At 37.8% G+C, this 26,339-nt stretch overlaps 1 protein-coding gene and 1 long non-coding RNA gene across 3 annotated transcripts in view; one reads left to right on the forward strand and one right to left on the reverse strand.

Moving 5' to 3' along the window:
- The window catches only part of LOC105468538 (collectin subfamily member 10), a 145,768-nt gene that overhangs the window by 61,487 nt on the left and 57,942 nt on the right, over window positions 1-26,339 (reverse strand). The window lies entirely within an intron of this gene.
- Window positions 1-26,339, forward strand: part of LOC105468537 (uncharacterized) — a 107,010-nt gene that overhangs the window by 26,595 nt on the left and 54,076 nt on the right. The window contains exon 4 of one of the 2 annotated variants that reach the window (XR_011606369.1): window positions 14,409-14,863. The exons of the other annotated variant lie outside the window; for it this stretch is intronic. This is a non-coding gene — a long non-coding RNA (uncharacterized lncRNA). Of the gene's footprint in view, window positions 1-14,408; window positions 14,864-26,339 lie in introns of those variants that run through there. 2 annotated transcript variants of the gene reach the window in all.

The raw sequence follows: 26,339 nt of genomic DNA on the forward strand, positions 1-26,339 counted from the left end.
AAGACTGAAATAAAGATTATAATCATTTGGAATTCCAAGGCTTATTTTTTTTCACATTTGGAAGAATTCTGATGGCTCCAGCTTCAACTCAGAGATTAAATGTGTGGAGTGACACACTTGAACTTTCTATAGTTTCTTTAAGAGGCACTGCTAAAAGGATGAGTTAGCCACTATAAAATATGGATAAAGCATCTGTTAAAATAAGATGCAGCCAATATTTATCTGGATGATAAATTCATGTCAAGAATTTCAATTTACTGTACATTTATGGACTTTTGATACCTACCATTAATCATAGTCTTACTGCAAGAGTCCATTATCATCTGTATAGAGCCACCAATGAAGCAAAAGCAAGGATAAAATAAAAAGAGGTTGCTAGGATGAAGGTTGCAGATTCTAAACAAAGATGAGTGACACATGTTGAGTAGGATAAATCTACAAATAGCCTGGAGCCAGACATCAGACATTATTTGAAATGACAAACTTCACATTAACTAAAAGAGAGAGAAAAAAAAAAAGATCACAGATGGAGACAGACAGTGGTGCTAAAAGTTATACAACTGCATGATTCATTTCCAGAAGAAATCAATGTTGAGATGACTTTTTTCCTCCTTCAGAACCAATAATGAGCCTCCTATAATTAGGTAAACTTTCTCTGTCCTATCAAAACAAACTGTTAAGCCACAGCGAGGCCACTGACACATCTACCCCTCAACCAAAGCTATAGTATTTTAATCTAAGTACAATGCAAAGATGCATGAGTCAATCTACCGTAAATTTTCAGCAAATAGTATGTGTCATTGGAAATAACTTCTGCTTTTCCAAAGACCGTAGATTTATTCTGTAGGAGTTTTAGAAACAAGCAACAATAATTTTAGCTAAAGCAATTCCCCGCGTTCACTAAACCATAACTGTCTGAAACTAGTTATTTCTAGAATTACACAGAACCAAAATAGCAAACATGTAAACAGAGAGCTATGGGTTAGAATTCATCAAATGAGGGAGAAAAAAAAGTTTTGAATTTTAAGGTATAAAATATCACATCTGTTTACTATTTATAGAAGCCTAATTTTAATGCACAATTCAAACACTAATTAAAAACATTCTCTATAAGTAGAAAATCAACTTGCTATGTGTGCAGAAAGAATAATACAATCAACTTTCCCTAGATATCAGTTTTCTCTCCATATAAGCGGTCAAAAAGTAACTGACCTTTGGACTTATTAAAATTCAGCCATCAACACTAGAAAAATGAAGCTAGGTCTATTCGTGTCATCAAGTAAAGTTATACCATATCTAATCCCATTGTTTCAGCTTTATCTATTGTCAGTATGAGTTGCTGGGCTGCGGTCTGAACCAGTTGGGGAGAAAGCCATGTTCAGCCAATTGGTCATGCCACATTTTTCTATTTTATCCATTCCACACCTATAGGCAGAGTCTTGGTTTGCCACTGAGCTGATAAAATAGAACATGGGACATACAAGTGACGTTTGTCTGAGCCAGGACACTGGAATGAAGAGATGGACCCTCTTTGTTCCCACCTTATTTTGTTACATTGTGTTAATGCCAGAGGTAAATCCCAGGAGGAGATAATTCTTTGTTACTTATTTCTCATTCTTTCTGAAATTTCTGAGGAAATACTTGTATCATCAAGAATTTGGGAGTAATTAGTGGATGAATGGGTAATACGTATTCCAAGGGAAGGAAAAAATTGTAGAAATTTATTAATAAGACTATGGGAGTCTAAAATTAGAACTGGAAAGAGATAGTTGCATTCATTCCCTTTATTTTATAGATGACAGAAACGATAGGGCCAAGAGAAATATACTAACTCGCCTCAAGACACACTTTGCTAAGAACTGCACTTGCGTCTCAACTCTCAGTTGTGGTTTCCTTTTTTTTCTTTCTTTTTTTGAAGACAGTCTCGCTCCTCTGTCACCCATGCTGGTGCAATCCCCGCTCACTGCAACCTCTGCCTCCTGGGTTCAAGTGATTCTCCTGCCTCATTCCCCCGAGTAGCTACAGCCATGAGCCACCACGCCTGGGTAATTTTCATATTTTTAGTACAGATGAGGTTTCATCATGTTGGCCAGGCTGGTTTCGAACTCCTGCCCTAAAGTGATCCACCCCTCTCTTCGGCCTCTCAAAGTGCTGGGATTACAGGCATGAGCCACCATGCCCACACAGCTATGTTTTTTTTTTTTTTTTTTTAATTACAGCATCACTTTACTACTCTTTCATATATTTTCATTTTGTTTGTTAAAAACAAGCAAAAATAAAAACAGAGCCACAATTCTCATTGAATACACCTTGCAAAACTACACTTGTGTCTTGAGTCTTTGGGGCCAGGGCTAGCTCATCTTTGGTCCATTCCACATGGTCTTGCTCATTTTCAAGTACATAGTGTTACCCGCTCACTTTTCAAAATCCCAACTCTTGTGACAGAGTTTGTATATTTTCTTATGGGAAGTCAAATTTTAGAATATGTTTTCTGATTCTTTGCAAGTAAAATGTGGATCCTGGCATTCAACATGAAACGTGTGTTTTAATTAGGGTGACCATATATAATCCTCCAAACCAGCACATTTTTGAAAGTAAACAAGGATGCCATTAATTATTACAAAAGCACAACAGGTGCAAACCTGAAATATTCCTGACAAACTAGGACACATGGTCTCTCTAGCTTCAGTGCTTCCAACAACCTAATAATAAATATGTTCTGTTACATTCAGGCATTCCTGTCTGCTTTGTAGGTTTTATTTATTTTTGTTTTGTTTTGTTTTACCCTGGTCTAAAAGGCACTATGATATAGTGGAGAGGTAAAAAGAAAAAGAAAAAAAATATGGTGGTCCATGTCCTACTTGCAACTGTAAGGCCTTCAGCAAGTCATTGTCCTCTCCTGGACGCGGTATTTGTATCCATTAAAGGAGAGGGTTGGACTAAAACAACATTAAGCTTTTTTCCATAATGGCCTTGGAATTCCATGCTGTCCATATATATAAATATGCAAGTATTCATATGCATATATAAAACATGCATGCCAACTATAAGAAGAAAATAAAATTTTAATAAGTATGAAATAAGAGAATAGCCACATTTTAAGTCGGGAATGTACTGTTGGTGACGTTAACTTTAAAAAGAAAGCAAAATTGTTTATCTATATTGAAAGTCACACCAGAGACATAATATTATAGCAACTTGGTAGTTCAGTGACAGACAGGAAATGATTTTTCATGTGTGTTTTTCAAGAAACTCTACAGTTTTGGATACTGGTGGCTTTGGTGTTTTAACAGGGTCTCTCATGTGGCAAAGTCACAATAGACGCTGTCTGGTTGCTCTTGGTTACGGGGACTTTTCCTATTTGACTCAGCTTCAATTTTTAGGCAAATTCTCTGGCTTCCTGCGATTGTTTCTTAGTGTCTACAAATCCTTGCAATGTTTTATGTGTCTTCTGAAAGGAAAGACTGGGCAATAAAAGAGAGTTACATAGCCCATGTAACTTTAGAGGTGTGAATTATTAAAAACTTAAAAGGGGTTGGATAAGAAACAGAAACAGAATTCATCATAAATCCTAGATCCTTATCTAGTTTAATAAATCCTCCCTTTTACATTATAAACGATAAGCCTTATCTGCTTTCTGCATGTGTTACAGGCACAATTTGGGGTGGTGTTTTGTCTTTCCATATTGCTTGTCTGAACTCTTAACATTTTCAAACTTCCTCAAGTCATCTGGCTGTGCCAGGGAGACAAACACAGAGGTGGTTTTTTCCCTTCTGTGGTGACGCTGTTGTACATTTCAGAAGCAGGATTGCTGCTTCATTTGATTCCTGTGACACATTCTTACCCAAGCTGCAATAAAAGGAATAGGTAATGAAAAGAGCTAATTGAGTTATGAGCTTGCTAATGTTCTAGGATTTTTATATACATAATCTCAACTAATCCTCAAAGCAATCTTTAGAAGATAGGTATAATTATTTCCATTACATAGATGAAGAGACTGAGGTTTTGAAAGATCAATCACTCAGCCAGGTTTGCACAGCTAGTAAGTGGCGGAGTCAGAATTCAAACCCGAGTGTATCTGAAATCTAACTCCCACTGGCACATCCATTTACTGTCTTTGGTCTTCATTCTCTCTGAGAGCAGCAAAAAGGGGATGTGTGCTGGGCTCATTTCACAGATAAGGAATTAATGTGGAGAGAGGATCACCGGTGTTACAAAGCCAGGAAGTGGTAGCATGAGCACTTGAACCCCATGTCTTTGGGTTGCTACCTTAGTGTAAAATCTCTAAAGACATAGCTATTTAAAAAAAAAAATTAAGTTAAATAAAAGTTTAGAGAAACAAAAATTGAAAGCATAATACATTTACAACTGCTGCATTAACCACAAATGCCAGAGGCACATTTAACAATTGCTTCGGCTGGGTGCAGTGGCTCATGGTTGTAATCCTAGCACTTTGGGAGGCTGACATGGGCAGATTACCCGAGGTCAGGAGTTCGAGACCAGCCTGGCCAACATGGTGAAATCCTGTCTCTACTAAAAATACAAAAATTAGCCAGGCGTGGTGGTGCATTGCTGTAATCCCAGCTTCTCGGGGGGCTGAAACAGGGGAATTGCTTGAACCTGAGAGGCAGAGGTTGCGGTGAGCAGAGATTATGCCACTGTACTCCAGCCTGGGAGACAGGGAAAGACTCTGTCTCTAAAAAAACAAAAAAACAAAAAAACCGAAAAACAATTGCTTCCCCCTACCTCCTATCTATTTCATATCCCAATCTATATCTGCCGGTCTGAATTTGTGACAATCCCAATACATTAAGATGAATAATAGGAGCCAAACCTCTATGACTCTGTTTTATCATGTGCCACTCTAGATTGACATGCCTGTTTTTCTGATTAAATTCTGGCGTTCCTTAATTACAGGAACTATTTCTTCTAGGTCTTTCCATAAAGTGCTCACTAAAGGTTTGTTGAATCAAAGCAGAGGGTATTTTTACTAAGCCATGTAACAATAACGTTTATTTAGTCTTTAATCTCTAAGATATGCCAGGTATCCTCTAAGTACTTTAGGCATATGAAATAATTGAATCCTAATAACAATACTATGGCATAAGTATTTACCCCAATTTCATAAGCACACAAAATGAGGTGCAAAAAATTCAAGTAGTATATTGGGGTCATATTTTAATAAGGGCCAAGACTAGAATTTGAACCCAGGAAGTACAGTTTATAAAATGAATATTTCAAACTTACTAGTGCTTAGCAGTTCTGTTCAGTAGTATTTTTTATTTATATCTACATCGTAGAAATATTTTAAATATGTTCCAATAGATTTTGCTACTAAATCGATATACTAGAGGAAATACTGTTGTTTGTTTTGTTTTTAAAAAGAACGTCAGGTAAGGTTTTACTTCCAGAATCAAATGGTACTATTAGGGATCACGCCAGAAAAAAAAAATACTGCTTCAACAGATTCTCTGCTGAGCATCTAACAACAAGAGCCAGCATGAGGTGGTACATGCAGCACTAGCTTTGGAGGAAGGCGAAGCTAGGTTTGAGACTGAGCTCTACCACATTTTAGGTCAAATTCCCCAAAAGCAGACCCTCAGACAAGGATTTGTGTGCTCCTTTGGCATAGTGCCAAAGTAAAAGAGAAGTTTCACCCAAGTTATGTCCAGGCACACAAACTAAAATCCCCTGTGATTGGGACTCACTCTGCATTAATTATTCTCCATATGCCTTGTTCTTTTTTTCCTGAGGGACTGTCCTCTTTAGATCTCATCATAGTCTCACTTGCCTTGTGGCTTCCAGTTTGTTTGACAAATAGAAGAACAGCACCAGATGGAGATGGGGTAGGGAGAGAAGTCAAGGTTTTCCCATACACTCACCCTGTGGGGTTACAGTGTTGAAGTGGCTCCTTTCCCTACCAATGGCCACAGCTCTGATCCTTCCCTTCTGTTGATAGCTGGTGGTGCTTTACCATTTCTCGTTGATTCCTTTAATCCTGCCCACATCTGGCTGTAAATGGTCCTTTCATTAAACTTCATTTTCTCAAAGCCTTGATTGTATGTCTTCCTGCAAAGGACCCAACTAATACATCCCATATCTATATGGATAGTTTCATTATGGATTTCAACAGAGAGGAGAGCACAGCATATCTATTTTACTATAGCCTTCCCATTTACCTTTTCCTCCTTTCCCTACACGCCACAAATCAAGGAGGGATGGGCTGTCCACTTACATTTATAATATATGTATCTCTTGCATCATATCCTAATTTCATTTCTTATGGTTTAGAATAAAGTTCAATTTTCAATCTTCCACCTTAATGTGCCAATCAGATACTAAATAATTGAGAAAATCCTTTTCTCTCTCAAGAATGTCTCCTCTTAAGACCATAGCCTTGATAGGTCATGAAAAACAAAAATAGGACAATAACTATTTTAAGACTCAAATTAAAGTCATATGTCATTGTTGTGGTTGGTAACTGCCTTTGTTTGCGCTGCCCATTATTGCTCATGACTTCAAGTTACAGAGAAACATAATTTACCTGAGAGAAAGGAGTAGAATACATCTATTTAATAATTTAATATTATCTGTACTAATTGGGCTAGAGACAGAAGATTCTTTAGGGATCCACTAACCTCACCTCTTATTTTATAGATACAGACGTGAGTAAAAGAGTAACATTCTTGGGGTAAGCAGAATAATAATCCCCAAAGATGCCCGTGCCCTAATCTCCAGAACTTGTGACTATGTTAGGTTACACACCCAAGGTAAATTAATAATTCAGATGGAATTAAAGTAGCAACTTGTATCTACTTCCCTTAAAATGGGAGATTATCCTGGATTGTCTACAGGACCCAGTGTAATCACAAGAGTCCTTAAAAGTAGAAGAGAGGCAGAATAAAGAGTGAGAAAGATGGCACCACGAGAAGGACTTGGTCAGATGTTGCTGACTTTGAAGATGAAGAAACGGACCTGCAAGGCTTCTAGAAACTGCACAAGACAAGGAAATGGAATGTCCCCCAGGACCTTCAGAACAGAGACTCGCTGACACCATGATTTTAGCCTAGTGATACCCATCTTTGGATTTTTTTTATCTCCTAAATTGTAATTGTTGCCACTATATGGTAATTTGTTACAGTAGCAAAAAGAAACTAATACCATTCCACAACAAATGTCCTTATGTCTTTAGCTCAGAGTTTCAATCCATAATTATCTATTGAGCATCTTCTATGAGCCATGCACTATGCTCAACACTGGCATAGTGTTGTCAACAAGAAATCAGACAGACGTAGTTCCTCCCCTCTTAGGTCTTACAGTCTGGTGGAGGAAGTTAGGGTTAAATAAGCATTAACTTTAAAGTAGGGGAATTGCTACCTACAGGAAGTTCTTTAAGCTATCAGTGACCTAGCAGGCTGAGTGACCAGGATGGACTGGGAACAGTTTCTGGAGGAGCAGCTATTTCATATTGAAAACTGCAGGATGAGCAGTAGTGAATCAACCCTGGGTTTGTGGGTGGGATTGGGAGTTGAAGCATGAGGGACTAAAACAGAAGAAACAGCATGTTCCAGAACAAAAAGGAAAGTCCTAGAGTACCCCCAAACGAAGGTTCTGCATGGCTGGAATGAAGGCGTAAGAGAGAACATGGTGAGTGATGGGGCTGTTGAATGTGAGCAGGGAGATTCGTGTTACAGATTTGTGAACCCTGATCTTGTAGAAACATAATTTGGTGGTATCGTTTAATGCTAACAGTAAGATAGTTACTAGTATACATATTTAGTCATTCATATTGTAATTCTATGTATAATAGTAATTAGGTGGTCATGGAAATTGGCAAAAAAATTCAAAAAAAGGCTAATGTGACTGGAGCCAAGTGGGAGATGGGACGAGAGAGGGATTAGAGGGGCCTGCAAGACCAAGCAGAGTCTGATGAAGGTGGGAAACTGCTCTACAATCCAGGGGTGTTGAGTAAACACTGAAAACAGGTTCACTTGTGAATGAAATACTGGTGATGGTTCCAAAAGAGGGAACTTCACAAATGAACGACAATGAGAGATTCACAGGTGTTAGTTACATTACCATTTAGATACTACATCTGTTGGTTTAAATGCATTTCTAAAACAAGTTCAAATGCCAACTTATATAGAAGAATGGGGAGCAGAGTAAATGCATATCAACTTTTGTGTTGTGTTCAATTGCTTTTTTAGTTTGTTTGAGAGAAACACCACGTAGTACTAAGATTAAATTTCCACAACCTACGGATAAGAAAGTTTAAAAGAAGACTGTTTGTTTCCACTATAGTCTTCCCTTTTTCCAAAATTACAATAAATTCCTTAAACCATCCATTTAAATTCACTGTCCCATCCTTTGACTTTAATCAGAGCACAGTTTTTGATATTCTTAAAGGGAATGTGATAAAGGAAGGAAAGTAAATATTTTATCAAGTGTCAGTGAATTTACTGTGTATATAATCCCATTACATTCTCCCAGTAGTCTTGAGAAGTTGAATAATGCTCAAGGTTATCATGCTAAAAAATGGCAAAGCTGTGATTTGAGCCCAGGTTGGTCTCATATCAAAGCCCAAGTTTATTCTATCTTACTATGTTGATTTTCATGCTCTCTGCTCAGCAACAGCAAATAGTGAGAATCAACTTTCTCGCTGTATCTCCAAAGTGTAGGAATGTATCAGGCACAGCCTAGAGCGGGGAAGAAGAATGCTGAACTCCTGAATAAATTCAACCTCTATTTATTGAGCCTCTACTAGGTGTCAAACTCTGTGTTTGTGAATAGCATGATGCAAAAGATAGGGTGCTAGAGATTATGAACTTAGGGTTCAGAAAACTTGGAGGAGAGCAGAAATGGAAACCTCCCGTAGACTAGAAGGTCATCTAAATATCTGGAATTTCTCTCATCACTCATGTTCTTTATGTGGGTAAAACTCACATACCTGAGACTCAGCATATAGGAAAACCCATTGGAAAAGCAGAGCTCAGTATGACTTCAGCTCTAGGGCTGGGATCTCATGAAGACACAAGAGTCCAGTCGTTCTCCAGAAGGAAATTTCCCACGTTTTGTGTCATACTACCAGTGCTTAATGATGAAGACATTGGCATAGATAGCAATAAAAAATACCAAGTTTAGAAACAAAGTTTTTTTCTGGTATATGTTTATTTATTGTTACATGTATTCTGCAACTATGAATGAAGTTCATATGTGTCAGGCACTGTTCTGTGTTCCATGAAAGTGTGAGAAATAAGTTAGACATGGTCCTTCATATCAGACAGCTTACAAAATAGAATAATTAGAGAATGGACAAAATATTATTGTATCAAAAGAAAGTATAGATTCTGATCTTAGAGATGTATGAAGATTGTATGGGTCCTTCTCTGGTTTGGGATGGGTCATGCTTGAAATCAGAATAATGATAGACATAATCTCTGTGTTGGGATCCGTTGGATGTTTTGCCCCTTCGGCTCTGCTCTTCATGCTTTTTAACCATCCTCTTTGCCTTGGGAAGCTGACCAACATGAAACCCATCAAAAGGCATGTGCTCTGGCTTCTGCTTGGATTTAGCCAATGGCAAGCCCCAACAACATTGATGTCTGGGCCCTCTAGGAGCGGCTACTGTTCCTCTCCAGGTGACCTTCTCACGTGGCCCCTTTTGAGGTTCAGTATTTGCTCCCTCCTCTCTCCATTATAGCTTAAGGTGGTAACAGTTCAGTTACTATTTACTAGCTCCAGGTTTTTCCCCTATTCCATGGGTTTCCCCTGTGTCTACCTGCATCTTTTTAAATAGTCCCTTTGTAAATAACTCTTCCTTAAACAGTCTTAATTTGAGTGTATCTTCTGTTTCCTGTTTGGACCCTGACTAAAATAACACCTTTGTTGTATCCCAAGTTTCTATCTTTAATTTACTTATTCTGCTAACATTGATAAATGCCACACCCTCAACCAGCTGTAAAGGAAGGCACACAGATAGATGTAATATAATATTAATACATGCCTAAAAACATAAACACTTTTACATACTCTTAGAACTTATATCTGCCAAAATGTTCAATATACTTACCATTTGATTTGGTAATTACATAAAAATAATTTACACTGCTTGTTACAACATATATTATAATGAGACAGAGAAATCACTGGTTAAATATATTATGGCACATCTAAACAACTGAATGGAGTGCAGATGCCAGAAAGATCTGTGCATAATCATATTGAAAGTCTCCAAGATACATTAAGTGAAAAATCAAAGTACTCAGCAGTACATTGTGTACCTGTTTGTGTAAAAGAAATAATATACATATAATTGAGTCTGTACATAAAATGTGTGTTATTTTAAAATTTCTTCTTGGATAAACAGGAAAAGAAATTTTGAAATGGATATTCTTGGGGAGAGATGCTAGAGAAAGAAGATTGTTCTCATTCTTTTAACACTCTGTATCTGTTTTGTTTTTTAAAACCATGTGCTTGAATTAATTTTATTAAATATAAAAACATAAACAAATAGAGATGTAATCTTAAACCCCCATTTTGCTTAGCCTAATAGAGGAGGTCTGATTTCCAAAATAGTGGTCATTCAGAGGAAGTAAAAAAACTCCCTAAAACAAATATAGGAAACAACACTAGTACCTTAAACAGCATAACTTGAGAAAGTTGAAATGGGAACATCTTATTCCACTTATTTCACATGAAAAACTATTGAAACTGACTTCAAAAGCCGAACCACACATCCTTGATAGCTACCAGGGGCCTGTTAACATAACCGCTGCTTGTTTCTTATTATTTTAAAAATACAATTATAACTGGAAGTCCCAAAACCATGTAATTGTCAACTAACTTTTGGAAAATGCAAATGGTTCACCCAGAGTTTAAAGGAAGGCCCCTCCTACCTTCTCTGAACTCTGTGGTGGTCTTTGGATGCAAAATGACCTAGTTGGGGCAATCCTCAAAGATGAACCAAAGAAGAAAATTATCTTTTCAGGAAAGGTTTTTCCGTGGACATCAAAGGTCTCTGAGAGGGGATCTGTATAATACTATTTCTTTTTCCCAGAATGTATTGGCATCCTTCCAAGGTTGTTCACTGAAAATTAGCATCTTTGTGTGTACAGATAGGATTGATATCTGAGCTCAGCAGGGTCAGCCATTTTTGTGCAAAGTATATTAATATGCTGTTCATGCCTCAGGCATTATTTTTATTAGGCCAGCACAGTTTCATATCTCTTCTTCCTATGTCGGCTTTTCACAAATAATCACAACCAACCATAGATAGCAGATACTCCTGAAAGTACATAAAAGAATGGCTTATGCACATATAAAGCCATCCTGAGCTCAGATTTCCTCCAGAAGAATTCAAATCCTAAGCTTTATAATATCTGAGAGAATCTTCTAAGTGCACAAACATATTGCATTAATTGTTTTCCATTCTGTTTGCAAACTGATGCAGCATTTGTTGCTATTGTTACACATATGTGCCATAAAGAGGTTAAACATTCAAGGGAGAAGAAAGTGTTGTATAGATGGTCTTGCCCAATGAACAGGGAATATTACCCTATTAGTATTGCTGCTAACTCAGAATACTAGTCTTTGTTATTTTTGGACATATGATTAGTTGCCATTTACTAAACTTCAGGCAGTCACTAAATACTTTATATATATTATTGCATTCAAACTTTGTGATAATCCTAAGAAATAAAGATTTTGATTCCCATTTTACAGATGAGCAATGGAGGTTCAGGCTTATCTGGAATCACACAGCTAGTAAGGGTCAGAGTCAGTATTCTGACTTCAACATTTATGTCTTCTAAACCCAAGAGTAAGACTAACATCATAGTTTTGTTTGTTTTTTGAGATGGAGTGCAGTGGCACGATCTTGGCTCACTGCAACCTCTGCCTCCTGGGTTCGAGCAATTTTCTGCCTCAGCCTCCCAAGTAGCTGGGATTACAGGCGTCTGCCACCACACTTGGCTAATTTTTGTATTTTTAGTAGAGATGGGGTTTCACTATCTTGGCCAGGCTGGTTTTGAACTCCTGACCTTGTGATCCACCTGCCTCAGCCTCCCAAAGTACTGGGATTACAGGTGTGAGCCACTGCACCCAGCTTTTTTTTTTTTTTTTTTTTAATACTTTAAGTTCTGGGATACATGTGCAGAATGTGCAGGTTTGTTACATAGGTATACACTTGCCGTGGTGGTTTGCTGCACCCATCAACCCGTCATCTACATTAGGCATTTCTCCTAATGCTATCCCTCCCCTAGCCCCCCACGCCTCAACAGGCTCCAGTGTGTGATGTTCCCCTCCCCATGTCCATGTATTCTCATTGTTCAGCTCCCACTTATGAGTGAGAACATGCAGTGTTTGGTTTTCTGTTCCTATGTTAGTTTGCTGAGAATAATGGTTTCCAGCTTCGTCCATTTCTCTGCAAAAGACATGAACTCATACTTTTTATGGCTGGATAGTATACCCTGGTGTATATGTGCCACGTTTTCTTTATCCAGTCTATTATTGATGGGCATTTGGGTTGATTCCAAGTCTTTGCTATTGTGAACAGTGCTGCAATAAACATACGTGTGCATGTGTCTTTATAGTAGAATGATTTATAATCCTTTGGGTATATACCCAATAATAGGATTGGTGGGTCAAATGGTATTTCTGGTTCTAGATCCTTGAGGAAACGTTTTCCACAATGGATGAACTAATTTACACTCCCACCAACAGTATAAAAGCATTCCGATTTCTCCAATACCTCTCCAGCATCTGTTATTTCCTGACTTTTTAAATGATCGCCATTCTAACTGGCATGAAATGGTATCTCATTGTGGTTTTGATTTGTATTTTTCTAATGACCAGTGATGATGAGGTTTTTTCATATGTTTGTTGGCTGCATAAATATCTTCTTTTGAGAAGTGTCTGTTAATATCCTTGCCCCACTTTTTGATGGAATTGTTTTTTCTTGTGAATTTATTTAAGTTCTTTGTAGATTCTAGATATTAGCCCTTTGTCAGATGGATAGATTGCAAAATTTTTCTCCCATTCTGTAGGTTGCCTCCTCACTCTGATGATAGTTTCTTTTCCTGTGCAGAAACTCTTTAGTTTAATTAGATCCCATTTGTCAATTTTGGCTGTTGTTGCCATTACTTCTGGTGTTATAGTCATGAAGTCTTTGCCCATACCTATGTCTTTAGTGGTATTGTGTAGCTTTTCTTCTAGGGTTTTTGTTTTGTTTTGTTTTTGTGGTTTTTTTTTTTTTTTTTTTTGAGATGGAGTCTCACTCCGTTGCCCAGTCTGGAGGGCAGTGGCACAATCTCGGCTCATTGCAAGCTCCACCTCTCTTCTAGGGTTTTTATTACCAAAGCAGTCACTTAAAATTCTCTGAAGAAAGTGAATTACTAAAAAGCCCTAGTAACTTGCCCGTGGCTGAAATATGCCAGCAGTTACAAGCCCAGTGTAAGAGGCCAGAGTTATAAAGTGCTGTTCAGCCCTTATGCCCTCCCCATCCCCATTTGCAGCTTGAAAAGACCCTCTGTGGGTTTTCTTTTCCAAAACTTTACTTAGAAAGGCCTTCATTCTACTATATTTGCACAGGTACTACAGAGTAAAAAAGAGATGAAAAAATTCGAGAAAGCACATCACAAAAAGTCCCTCTCTGAATTACTTTAAAATGCAAACAGTGGTCAGGAAGACCTTTGCTTTTGTTTTGATTTGGTTTTATTTTGAGACGGAGTCTCCCTCTGTCACCCAGGCTGGGGTGCAGTGACGCGATCTCGGCTCACTGCAACCTCCACCTCCTGGGTTCACGCCATTCTCCTGCCTCAGCCTCCCAGGCAGCTGGGACTACAGGCGCCCTCCACTGCGCCCGGCTGATTTTTTGTATTTTTAGTAGAGACGGGGTTTCACCGTGTTAGCCAGGATGGTCTCGAGATCTCCTGACCTCGTGATCTGATGGCCTGGGCCTCCCAACGTGCTGGGATTACAGGTGTGAGCCACCACGCTGGGCGGAAGACCTTTGTTTATGGGAGAACAAGATTTCCTTTCTCCACAGAAATGGTCCTCATTCCCCCTCTTATAAAGGGTTGGGCAATAATCGTAACAACTCCTTAGGCTGAGTACAAAACCATGGCCTGTAGAATTTCCAGTGGGCCTTTAATGAACACATGAATTGAACCAATGATCACACTGATTGGGTGATTGTCTGTCTTCCTTTTGGCGATGTGACTGTCCTCTCAGTACACTGTGTGGATCTGTCACCATATACCTTTGCACTCAGAGTCACTACCAGAGTGAACACTTCGTAATGCACAAAACCCGTAGAATAACAAAGCTTGAAGGGGTTACATAGGTCTTTAATTTCAACTTCTCCAATTATTTCTGCATTAGCAACCCACCCCTCAACTTATATTTTACAGATAAGGGTGATGTGACTATTGACTCGCCAATAAATAAGTTAGAACTCTAAACCAGATTCATGAATTTCCAATACTCTGCTCTTTGCACAAAATAAGATGACCTCAAATTGAGTCCTGACTGAACTCTTGACAGTGAGTAATTCAAACTCTGAAAGCCTCAATTTTCCCATCTGTAAAATGGGGGAGAATAATGGTATTTACCACACAGGTTTTTTTGTGAAGCTTAAATGAAATTATACCTGTGAAGAGCTAAGTGCAATGTTTGCTACACAATAAGTGTCAAATTAATTTTAGTTATTTTTATTAATGCACTATTTTCCAAATTAAGGTCTCGTTGTCTAAGATGTGACATTAAGTTACATTTATTTCTACAAATTTTCACTGCAAGTTGAATTAAGGTCAAGTAAAACTTAATAGAAATCAATAAATAATTATTCCTTACATTTATCCTCCTTGTGAACTAATTATTAAATTTAACATAATCAAAAAAAGAATTATGGATAACCAGGATAGAGGTTTGCACTAAGATGCAGGGGAATGGGAAAATATTCTGGAAATGATTTTGTCCTTCACGTTACTTACTATGCTCTTTCAGCTGCATGTTCCTTGCCAGTCATCAGCATCACAATTTGCTAACTGATTTACTTAAGTCAGAAACACAATTCTCTTTTCATGACACTATCTCATTTGGTAATTAACTTCTACTTGTTCTTCGAGACTCCACCCAGGTTCTACCACCTGCCATGGCTTCCTCTGTGTCCAACATCACCCTATTCTATTTCCCTCATCTCATTACCTTGAATTCTACATACTTCTATGATTGTATGTTATTGTGAATATTTTGCTTGTCTCTTTCCTCCTGTAATTGTCATTTTCTTGGCCAGAGGGTTGATGTGTTCTTCTTATTAGTACGTCCATGTCTACCCCAATACCCGACAGATAGGGTGCACTCGACAGATTTAACAAATGCAAACCTACCTGACTTTTGTGACTGAGAATCATTCACTGCCACACGATATTTCATTTGGTCTATGTACTTCAGAGATGGAACTCTGTAGAAAGCTCCATGTGCTCTTAGTGGAAGAATAGGTTTTTATAACCATAAAACTGGGTGTGTACAACTACAACTCCAGAGACTTTTAATCTGGTTTGGAATATGATGTAACACAGGCATCACTCTACATCTTTTCTTTCAAAGAATACATTACCCCTTTAGATATGGTTTCCATCTGAGACAATTAGAGTCTAACAGAGTGTGATACTCTAAAATAATGTCTATCCCTCCATCACAGAGTCATCAGTGGGATTTTTGAAATCGTCATGTAAAATACAGGATGGACAATTGTTAAGTATTTTTGCACATATTATCTCAGAATTTTAAGTAAGGGCCAGGGTAGTAATTGTCTTTAATATAAGACATGCCTTCCCATGATCATCATTTTATGGAAAGTTATTAATGGATGGAACCACATTTTCTTAAAAATGTTCAAAACAATATGTGTCAAGTGTTATTCTAAGCTCATTGCATGCATTGACTCATTTAATCCTCCCAACAATGTCAGCGAGATGACTGCTGTTACGACCTCCATCTTAGTGATGAAAACTGAGGCATGTGTAGGATATGCAACCTGATTATATTCACATGATGAGTCAGTAGTAGAACCAGGATTCAAACTTCAGAGCAAGTCACTGCAAAGTAGTAACACACTTTTAGTAGAGATGGGGTTTCACCATATTGGCCAGGCTGGTCTTGAACTCCTGACCTCAAGTGATCTTCCCACCTCGGCCTCCCACAGTGCTGGGATTACAGGCATGAATCACCATACCTGGCCACACCAACACACTTTTATACTGTGGACTAAAGTATATTTTTAATTTAAAAACATTTGTTATATTATAAACATTGAAATATTAGTGATATACTATTAAATATTGAAAACTATCTATGGCTTAAAAATACATTCTTATTGGAGTAAAAACATAATGCCCCCAATCTACATACCTGATATTCCTATAGAAGTCTTTTACAATTGATGACCACAATTAAGATATTTCCGTAGTACCCAACCACATGACTTTACTCTTTTACACCTTTCCATAACAAAGAGGGAGATAGGTGGTTCCAGGCAACTAATAATCTGCAGGGGACTTCGGCTCTGCTGGGACAGGCCAAAGGAGGATGAGTAGGGACATTTTCCTACTCCATCCCTATTCCTGCAAACTACATGCATATATACTTAAGGAGGCAACTTTAGAATTTCTTGAGACATTATAACAGTAGGCTTCCTGTTCAACCCATGCTGCTAACTATGGTTTTATATAGGCTTGTTTAGAACTAAAGGGATCACAAAGATTTCCCATAAATTTACAAGGGCATGGAGAATGCTTAAAGTAGTAGAAACACAATTTGTCTTATATTTATTCTTTATTCTTGACTTCAAGTCACTTTATATAGAGCTATTTGTGTTCTTCAATGAGATTAAAATTTCCTTGAAACTAGGGAACAGGTCCCTATTTCTTTTCCATTGCCCTCAGGATGGTTATAACCCAAAGCACATAAATTAGACCCAATGAGAGGGACTTTATTAGGTGAGATACCCACCTTTGTGAGGCAAAACTGCTCCATCTAAACGTGAGTGTGATGAACAAGATGACTCCAATAGTTTTCTTTACACTTTGTGTGTGTGTGTGTGTGTGTGTGTGTGTGTGTGTCTGTATGTAATCACATAGCCCTTATTATCATAATACCTATGGTCCTGGCTCCTATTATCTCCTATTATCATATAGCATAATACTCATGCCTTGAAAGACAAAGAAATAGTGAATGGAGATCCAGATTCAGAGACCGAAGACTTGATGGTCCGCATTGCTGATCGTCTCCCAGATGATTGTGATGGCTTCAGTTTTTGCCATTTTATAATCTAATATCCACACAGAAGTCAGAGTGGTCTTTGCAAAATGAAAACCTGATGATGTTACTCCCACACTAATTAAGTTCCTCCTGCTTCAACCCTCACATTACCTTTGCATAAAGTCTAAAGGCTTAATACAGATTAGAAATCCCTTTGGGAACTCTGTGCTCTGAACCACTGTGGCATGACTCCCTCTAGCTAGTGAGGTGCCCCTGTTACATGCTGCACATTCCCTGTGAAAGGACTTACCCCACTGACTGTCATTGCTCAGTGCTGTAACAGTCATCCCCCTAGTGACCGCAGATTTTGTGAGAGCTGGATCCACATTTGCCTTTGTTCATCTTTGAATTACTTGCATCTAGCACCATTAACATGTAGTAGATGCTCAACACATAATTGTTGAATAAAGTAATGAATAAAGGGATGAACAAGTACCATTAATTACTAGTTACTACTGTTAACTAGCCATAGTGATTTTTATTCTTGTCAGCAAGGGAAAATAATGTTTACCTACCTAAGGTGACATGACCACCTATTAATTAACCTTTGAAACAGCCTTCACATAGATTATGGAGCATTTTCATTTGGAAAAGATGTAATAACCCTTTACAGGATATGGTTTGGCTGTGTTCCTACCCAAATCTCAACTTGAATTGTATCTCCCAGAATTCCCACCTGTTGTGGGAGGGACTCAGGGGGAGATGATTGAATGATGGTGGCTGGTCTTTCCCGTGCAATTCTCCTGATAGTGAATAAGTCTCACGAGATCTGATGGGTTTATTAGGGGTTTCCACTTTGGCTTCTTCCTCATTTTCTCTTGCTGCTACTTTCACCTCCTGCCATGATTCTGAGGCCTCCCCAGCCATATGGAACTGTTAAATCCAATTAAACCTCTTTTTATTCCTAGTCTCAGGTATGTCTTTATAAGCAGCATGTAAACAAACTAATACAATACATTTAGGTGTCTTTTACACTTGACATTTCACTTTTTCCAAAAGTCTGTCCTTTATACTCCTGTGCAATTTCAATATGATATATGATGTGTATCAAATCTTTCCTTAGCCATTTATCTAGCAGTTATTCATTTAATATGCTAGACACACTTCTAAGATGCCAAGAAACAAAGATGTATAAGACAAGGCTCCTTCTCCTGAGGACCTTGTACTAAATTGGGGAGACAAGCAGATGAATACAATAACACTTATATCTGCTAAGAACTGAGTACATGCTTTGTGAATTTTGAATGCATTCTCTCATTTAATCCTGACACAGATCCTTCAAGGTAAGCTGAGAAAATTAAGGGTGCAATCAGGCAATAAGGCTACTACACTAATATGAACTGAGTTATGATTTAAACCCAGAAATGTCCAATTCCAGAGTTCAATGAACCACATTATAATACAAGTTGTTAAGTGTTTTAGCCAAAATTTGAATAGAAGAGGCAAGGTAGCATCGAGGAGAGACGGAGTAATTCTTCCACAGCCAATGAAACGAACATCTGAAGGTGTTAGTGCACTCAAAGACATAGTCAGAGAAAGGTTCATAGAAAAGAAGATATTTTAACTGTGGAGAGAAGTTAAACTGACAAAACAATTGGTCAAGGTCCCAGAGCAATGCAAAAGTCTGATGAGTTCAAAATAATTAGCTGTTGCTGGAGAATTAGCTACATATAAGGAAGAGGCAAAAGACAAAATTGCTGTCCCTCTGAAAAGCAAATGTGTACTTTGTCTTATTGGCTGTGGACTTTTAAGGAGGAAACTGATGACTGGATTTAAATTTCCATAAAAGATCACTAGCTATTTACAAAGGATTATTTGGAAGGAAGAAAGAAAAATAAATAAAGACATAATCCTGATGACAGCATACAAGGATCTGAACTAGGGGAATATCATTGAGACTAGAGACGGGTCATAAATATGAAAGATATTTAAAAGAAAAACTTAATAAAATGCATGAATCAAATGTGGGCATCAGTCTAGGAAAAGTCCAAGGTTATATCTTGGAAATCTGTTGAACTTATCTCCATGCACCCTCTTATTTTCCCAGGTGTCTTGAGTGACTAAGAAATAATACAACTGATTAGGCACTTACTATATGATAGATATTGTTCTAAGCAATAAAAACAAACCATGTGATACATACTATTATTATTTCTGTTTTATAGCAGTGGAAAGTGAAGCACAGAAATATTAAATAATTTTTCCAAGGATATCAAGCATCCATCCCAAGGTGTGACACTCAACCCAGACTCCCTTTAGGACCACAACATATTTCTCTGATATCTGGCAGTCCTCCTGCCTTCAGCCCACAGCAATCAGCCTCATTAGGATAAGTCACATTGCCCAAAGTCATGCTGCCCTTCCCAGGGGCAGCCTACAGCCAAAACTTGATAGATGCAAGTTTGCAAAGGTATGGCTTTCTCTCTTCAGCTTCAGACAACTCTGAAAGCTTATCCTAGCTTCAGACATCCTCATAAGATTGGCTTTGTTGGATGTTCCCACAGCCAATTTCTCTTTTTGCCCAAACTTGCTTTCTTCCCTCACCCCCACAGGTGTTGATCTCAACAGCACTGTTTAGTAAACATCCTAAAAACTGATTCCCATGTTCAGAGTCTGTTCTCTGAGAATCCTATCCTTAAGAGCCACCAAATGGCAGAGCTAGCATTTGAATCCAGATGTACTTATTGTATAGAGCTAAAGCCATGGTTGTTTTTGTTTTGAGATAGGGTCTTGCTCTGCAGCCTCAACCTCCTGAACTCAAGCACTTCTCCTGTCTGAGCCTCCCAAGTAGCTGGGATTGTAGGCACATGCCACCATAATTGGGTAGTTAATTTTATTATTTTATTTCTTAGTGGAGATGAGGTCTTCCTATGTTGCCCAGGCTGGTCTCAAACTCCTGGCCTCAAGCAATCCTTGGTCTTGGTCTCCCAAAGTGCTATTACAGGCATGAGCCACCATGACTGGCTTTGTCATGGTTTTAAACACTTTTCTATGTAGCTTCCCAAAATCAAAGAACTTAGGGCAATGCCCAGTACTGCAAAAATTATTCATAAATGGACAAATTATGACTCCTACTTTTTGTATTAATTCATAATACAGGATAGCCTTTCAATAAAAATTTACTTAAAATAAAAAGAACTGGGAAAATGTTGAACCAGTTACTGTGAAAGTCAAGGGAGGAGAAAGTTTCAAGAAACAGAAACTAGTCAATCACATCAAGTATTGAGAAAAGATTAAATTGAAGAAAACTAAAAAGAGTTCAATGGCTTTGGTGATAGGAACATATGAACAATCCAAGTGAGTTGCTGATGTGACATGATGCAGGCATAAACTAAATTGCTGTGTTACAGAGAGAATCTAGAGATGAAGTGTGATTGAAAATTATGCCGTCAATAATCCTGGCTTTCAAGAAAGCCCGAATGGAGTCTTGATGTTTTCTAACATTCCTTATTTGTCAAGGTAAAATTGGGGCTATACCTGCTGCATGTACACAGAGAACTTAGAGCAATATGGTTCCAATAAATCCTTAGAAAACATCTCAACCCATTTACAGCATATCTTCTCCTTTCTCAAGAACTGGAGGTTCCCAAAAGGGAATTCTCAAATCCCACACTGTGATGTGGTCAAGCCTCGTGCTTAGTCACTTTGTGCCTGGTGTCCGCACTGAAAATTTTTTGAAGACCAAGGTTTTTCTTAAAGCTTGCCCTGCCATTACACTATGAAGAACACCAGGAACTGTTTCAGGTAAGAAGTTCCTGACCTAAGGCCACAGGGGTGGGTGACCCAGGGGAATTAACCACAGAGAGTGTTTCCCACGAACCCACAGAGCACAGAATCCATTTTTGAAATACTGGTGCTCCTCTGTGCTTGTTTATTCTTAGCAGAGTGCAGTACCAAGCATTATGTAATAGAGGCAATAGCAGCTAAGGCTTTAAAAAATAATCTCTGCGGTAAGTCTAAAAGCAAATGTTGAAGACTGGAACATTTCAGATTTTCCACTCAATGGATTGAATTGCCAGATTCTTCAGTATCACTTTCTTTCCATTTAGTTTTAGAAAGCAAAGATCAAATGCATGACCTTGCAGTCAATTTCAACATTCTGGAAGAAATAGACTGTAGATTTGAGCTGGAGGCCAAGCTCTGAAAAATGGTACTGTGTAGACACAAATATGTGTTACTAGAATTATATGAATGTCTTACAGAAAGTGGGATCTTTTTGTTAGTTATGACAATCCATGTAAATTCCCAGCTCATTGTAACTGGGTGGAGGGAATTACAGGTCTATTTTCTTGCCCAGATCTCTTCTGGTTTAAAAAAAAGAGTCATATGAGAACTCTAAGTCAATAAATCCTAAATCCCCTTTCAATTGCCTTTGAACCACTTATATCAGATGTAACTTTTATTCTGCAAAACTTGGAAGCAAGGAACATCATATTATTCTCTTTCTGTAAATCAGATGACTTCTCCTGAGGCCTTCATGTTTCCGGCAAAAGTGAAAAAAAAAGTATCCAGTCTTTAATATGGCACCTCCTCTTGGGTATTATATAAGAAGAGTAGAAGTTTCATGTCATCTGAACATTCAGTGAACGGTCCTCTGCCCACTGCCCTCAAAGGCAGGTGGCTGCACACTGTCATAGATGTGTGGTGTGTGTGCATGTGTGCATATATGTGCATACATGTATGCATATGTATGTGTGTATGTGTGTTGGTGGGGAATGATTCTACCATGAGGACCGGGTCTTGAAAATCAGTGTTTGGCATCCCGAGATGCTCCATGAACCCATTCTCATCTGAGGTCATATACACAACTTGTGCATTATAAGGGACTCACTATAAGAAAAACTACTAAAATCTCATTAGTTCCTGTCACTAGGGAATCTCTAAAAATAATTTTAAAGTACATTTTTTCCTATTTTATTCCACTTCCACTTTTCCCAATCCTTAAAGCCTTTCTTAAAAAAAGGCAAGGAATGTTCTACGAATGGTATCCATCAACTTTGTCTTTCTTCAAGGTAACCATCTATGTACTCATCAACTTTGTCTTTCACCAAAAGCATACTGCCACCTCCTACCCAACCAGAGGAGTGGAAACACAAAGTTTAAGGTGCTTTTTTTAAATGAAAGACTGAAAAACTGAGAACACTGCAAATTTAATATCTAAACTGTATCCTATACTCTTTACCTCCCCGCCCGTATTACATTGGCATGTAAACATGTATCTGCCAAATGGAATGATGTAGAAGGAATATACATGCACATGAGGTTTTGATCTGCAATGCTTGTCTCTGGACAAAAGCAGCTGGTATACAGGACTGCCATGCACCCTTCTAAAACCAAAACAGCTGCTTTTGCACCATTAAAAAACCTGCTTTTGCCCATTAAAAAAAAAATCTATTCCTCTGATTTCAAATGATGGCACACAATTGTAGCTTTCATAGAATGCATTGTCAGCAAATAAGTTGACTGAAAAATAAATAGAGAATGAATGTTGCTTTTGATGGAAACATTTAATGATGGACATTAAAAACTATAACAGAAACAATGTCATTGTTTCACTAACTGTTATTCACTCTTTCAACATAACTAAAATTTAAAATCAGAATATTTTTTAAATTTCAGAGAAAGTACCAAGAAAGAACTAAGATGAACAGTTACTGCGGTTAATGTGTTTACAAACTAGAGGTTAAAATAAGTCTTCAGAACAAAGTTTTAGTTCTGTTGATTTCATTTCTCTTTCAATAGCGTGTACCCCTCTGCCTTTTTCCATATTAAAAGTACTCTATACCAGGCTCTGTGCTTCTAAGGTTTCTCTTGAAATTGTCACTCTCAAAAATATCCAAGGGATATCACACATTTAATATTCTACAAATGAGATACATATGTGAAACAAATAGACATAAATCCTTTCATTCTTGGACTCTATATTGGGGGAATGAGTAAAGGATGAACAATAAATAGTAAATATAATAAATAAGCAAATTTTGTGGAATATGAAACAGTGATACAAGCTACAGAAAAAGTAGACAAGCATAAGTAAAATCAGAAAGCAGGGAGTGACAGACAATGTGCAATGTTAAATACGGTGGTCAGCATAAGCTTGATTGAGAGGATAGTATTTAAGCAAAGCCTTGAAACAAGAGAGATATAAACCATGTGTATATCTGGGATAGACCATGAATTACCACAGTTGCTTCCAGTGGAGTAATTAAGCAGTGCAAAGACTCTCTGGCAGGAGGTGCCTGTTGAGTAAGAGGAAGATCAAGGAGCCCAGACTGAGCCATAGGAAGATTAATAGGAAATGCTGTCAGAGAGGTTGGAAAAGTGGGGTATGGAGGGCCTTGGGCAGATTTTCAAGATCTTGGCGTTTACTTTGAGTGAGATGGCAGCTACTGGAGGGTTTTTAACAGAAGAAGAACCTGACCTGGCTTACATTTTGAAAGGATTACTGTGACTACTGAGCTGGGGAGGCAGCCAGTGGGGAGGACTCAGTATTATGCAAGAAGAGTAGAGGTTAGGAGGCTCCTGCAACCATCCAGGTGAGAGGTGAGTGTCCTTCATACAACAGTGGTAGAAGAGGAGGTGGGAAAAAGTCACTGGTCACTTTCTAGATCTATTTTGAAAAAAAAAGTCAACATAATTTCCTGGGAGATTGGATGTGGGGTGTGAAAAAAATAAGTAGCCTTTCCTAACATCATTACAAGACACAAATGATTAGCTCTCCTTTTTTTTATCTTCCCTACTTTTGGCAGTTTCTCCTGCTTACTATCGAGGTCATTTTTATGTAATGCTAACATACATTTCCCCTACCTTTTAAAAAATCTTTGGTGCTTCATTCATCACAGATTTATCAAGAAACAAACAAAGAATTAAGAGGCACAAATACTTGACTATGGGAGTGGCCTGTCTCCTTAAGAGAGGGTGCTCAGTCTCTTTGTTTTTTATTCTGCCCTCCTTAAATGAGCTGGCCTGTGTTTAAACTATCACAGAACATGTAGAATCTAGACTCTTTTCACAATTTATGTAGCTGATTTAATATACTTTTGATAGTTCTATAACAGTCCTGACAGTTACAGCTTTCATTTTTTTCCCTAAAATATCAAGATACTGTATTTTGATGTTACTGGCAGAGAGGCTAGATGAATCTTGGCATTTGAGTAAGAGGATTGCTAGAGGAAAGGCTACTAATTATAAAATGGTCTTGACAACTTTTTCCCTAAAGCCAGCTTTATGGGTAATAATTATGTTGTCTAACAAGTGTAGAGATGGCTTTTCTGTTTACCTGTTTCATATGCATTCACTTATATGTAATCATTACAGAAAATCTGTGAATGATATTGGCTGCATTGTACAGAGGAGCATATTGTCACAAGGAGCTTTACTAATTTCCCCCATGTCATACCATTGATAAATGACAGAGCCAAGCTCAAAACTGGTTTCAGATTTCGACTGTAGTCATATTTTTACTACGAGGGCCAGGCTTGTTTCTTCTTGTTGGAATTGATGGATCTAGAAAGAGATATTGAGCCATAGATGAACATTCCTTTATTTAACAGTGCTGCCAAGGATGGCTCTTCCCAAGAGCAAAAGTGGTGTTGCTCAGTAAGTTCATAGGACTCTAAGGCCTTAACCCAAGATGCACGCTCATTCAGGATGAAACACTGTCTATTCCATTCCTCTCCCCAGGAAAGCCTTTGACCTCTACCAGCTCCGGCAGTAGTAATTCCTACCAGCTCCTACTGCATTGATTGTAGAGGACATGCATTCTCTGCTCCTAAACTGCATGAGACAGTCCCTGTGTTGGGCATAATTGTTGCTGTAGTTCATCTGCGGGGAGTAAAGTTCTATGATAAACAAGAGGACCTGTTTATGAAGTCTGTGGTGCTACAGAGCCCTTTAAGAAATGTTAAGTCATGTTAGCATAAATCTGGAAATAATTTGCTACATGACTTTTCACATGCTAGAAGAATAGAAAATCACCTTCTGCCTTTCCATAAAATAATACAAATTGGGGGCTAACACTATGGATTTAAATTGAGGCTGCTTCTAAAATTAGGGAAATAGAAGACACAAAATTCTCTCTCTCTGAATTTTATTGGCTTTTCAATTAACATTGAATATTTGCTCCTTAAAATGTTGCTTACTAGCTTGCAAATGAAGTGTGTCAGTGAATAATAACTGACATCAATTTCTATATTCCATATATCATCTACAATGTCGAAATGACTGATAATGAGCAAGTCCTACATGTTTAATCACTCTTCAACTAAAGTAGCATCATTAGAATAGATAAATATTGCACAGCATGAAATTCATGTGTATTTTTAATGATTCTAACATACATAAAATCCATTTTTAGATACATTTAAATATAGCATAATAAAAGGAGTTATTTTCTTAAGAAGAACTAGGCACTTTGAAAATGATCAAATTTAATTTAGCACAATTTTAGGAACTGATTCAACACTGACAGGACATTTTAAGAGACTTATAATTTAAAAAGTAAGTGGAACCTTCACCATCACACAGATATTTGTGTCCTTGATAATACCAGGTAACCATAGAAATTATTTACTCAGTTAGCTACTTCCTATCTTTTCCCATTGAATACATCTTCAGGGTACTAAGTTCATCCATAACTGGCAGGATACTACTAAGCTTGACTCTTAATCAGAACCTTAAAATTTAATCCCAGTACTCAGCAACCTTATGTACTAAGTGTCTGTGTACATCTACTAGGTAACCACAGTTACAAAACAAACCTGGAAACCATTTCTTTAGTTTTTGGAAAAGGCAAAAACTTCCAAAATGTTTATTTGAATAGGGAATATTTTATTGATGTATTCTAAGCACCTAAAACAGTACCTGGTAAACAGTTGGGCTCACAATAAATATTTATTTAATGGTGGTTAAATGAATAGATGTTCTATTTTTCTCACCACCATTTCAATCATTTCAGCAAATATGAGTGCCTTCCCTATGCTAAGCAATATGCTAGGCCCTAGGGACCATAAAATGAGGCA

Source organism: Macaca nemestrina, chromosome 8 (genome assembly GCF_043159975.1).
Source record: "Macaca nemestrina isolate mMacNem1 chromosome 8, mMacNem.hap1, whole genome shotgun sequence".
Classification (NCBI taxonomy): Eukaryota; Metazoa; Chordata; class Mammalia; order Primates; family Cercopithecidae; genus Macaca; species Macaca nemestrina.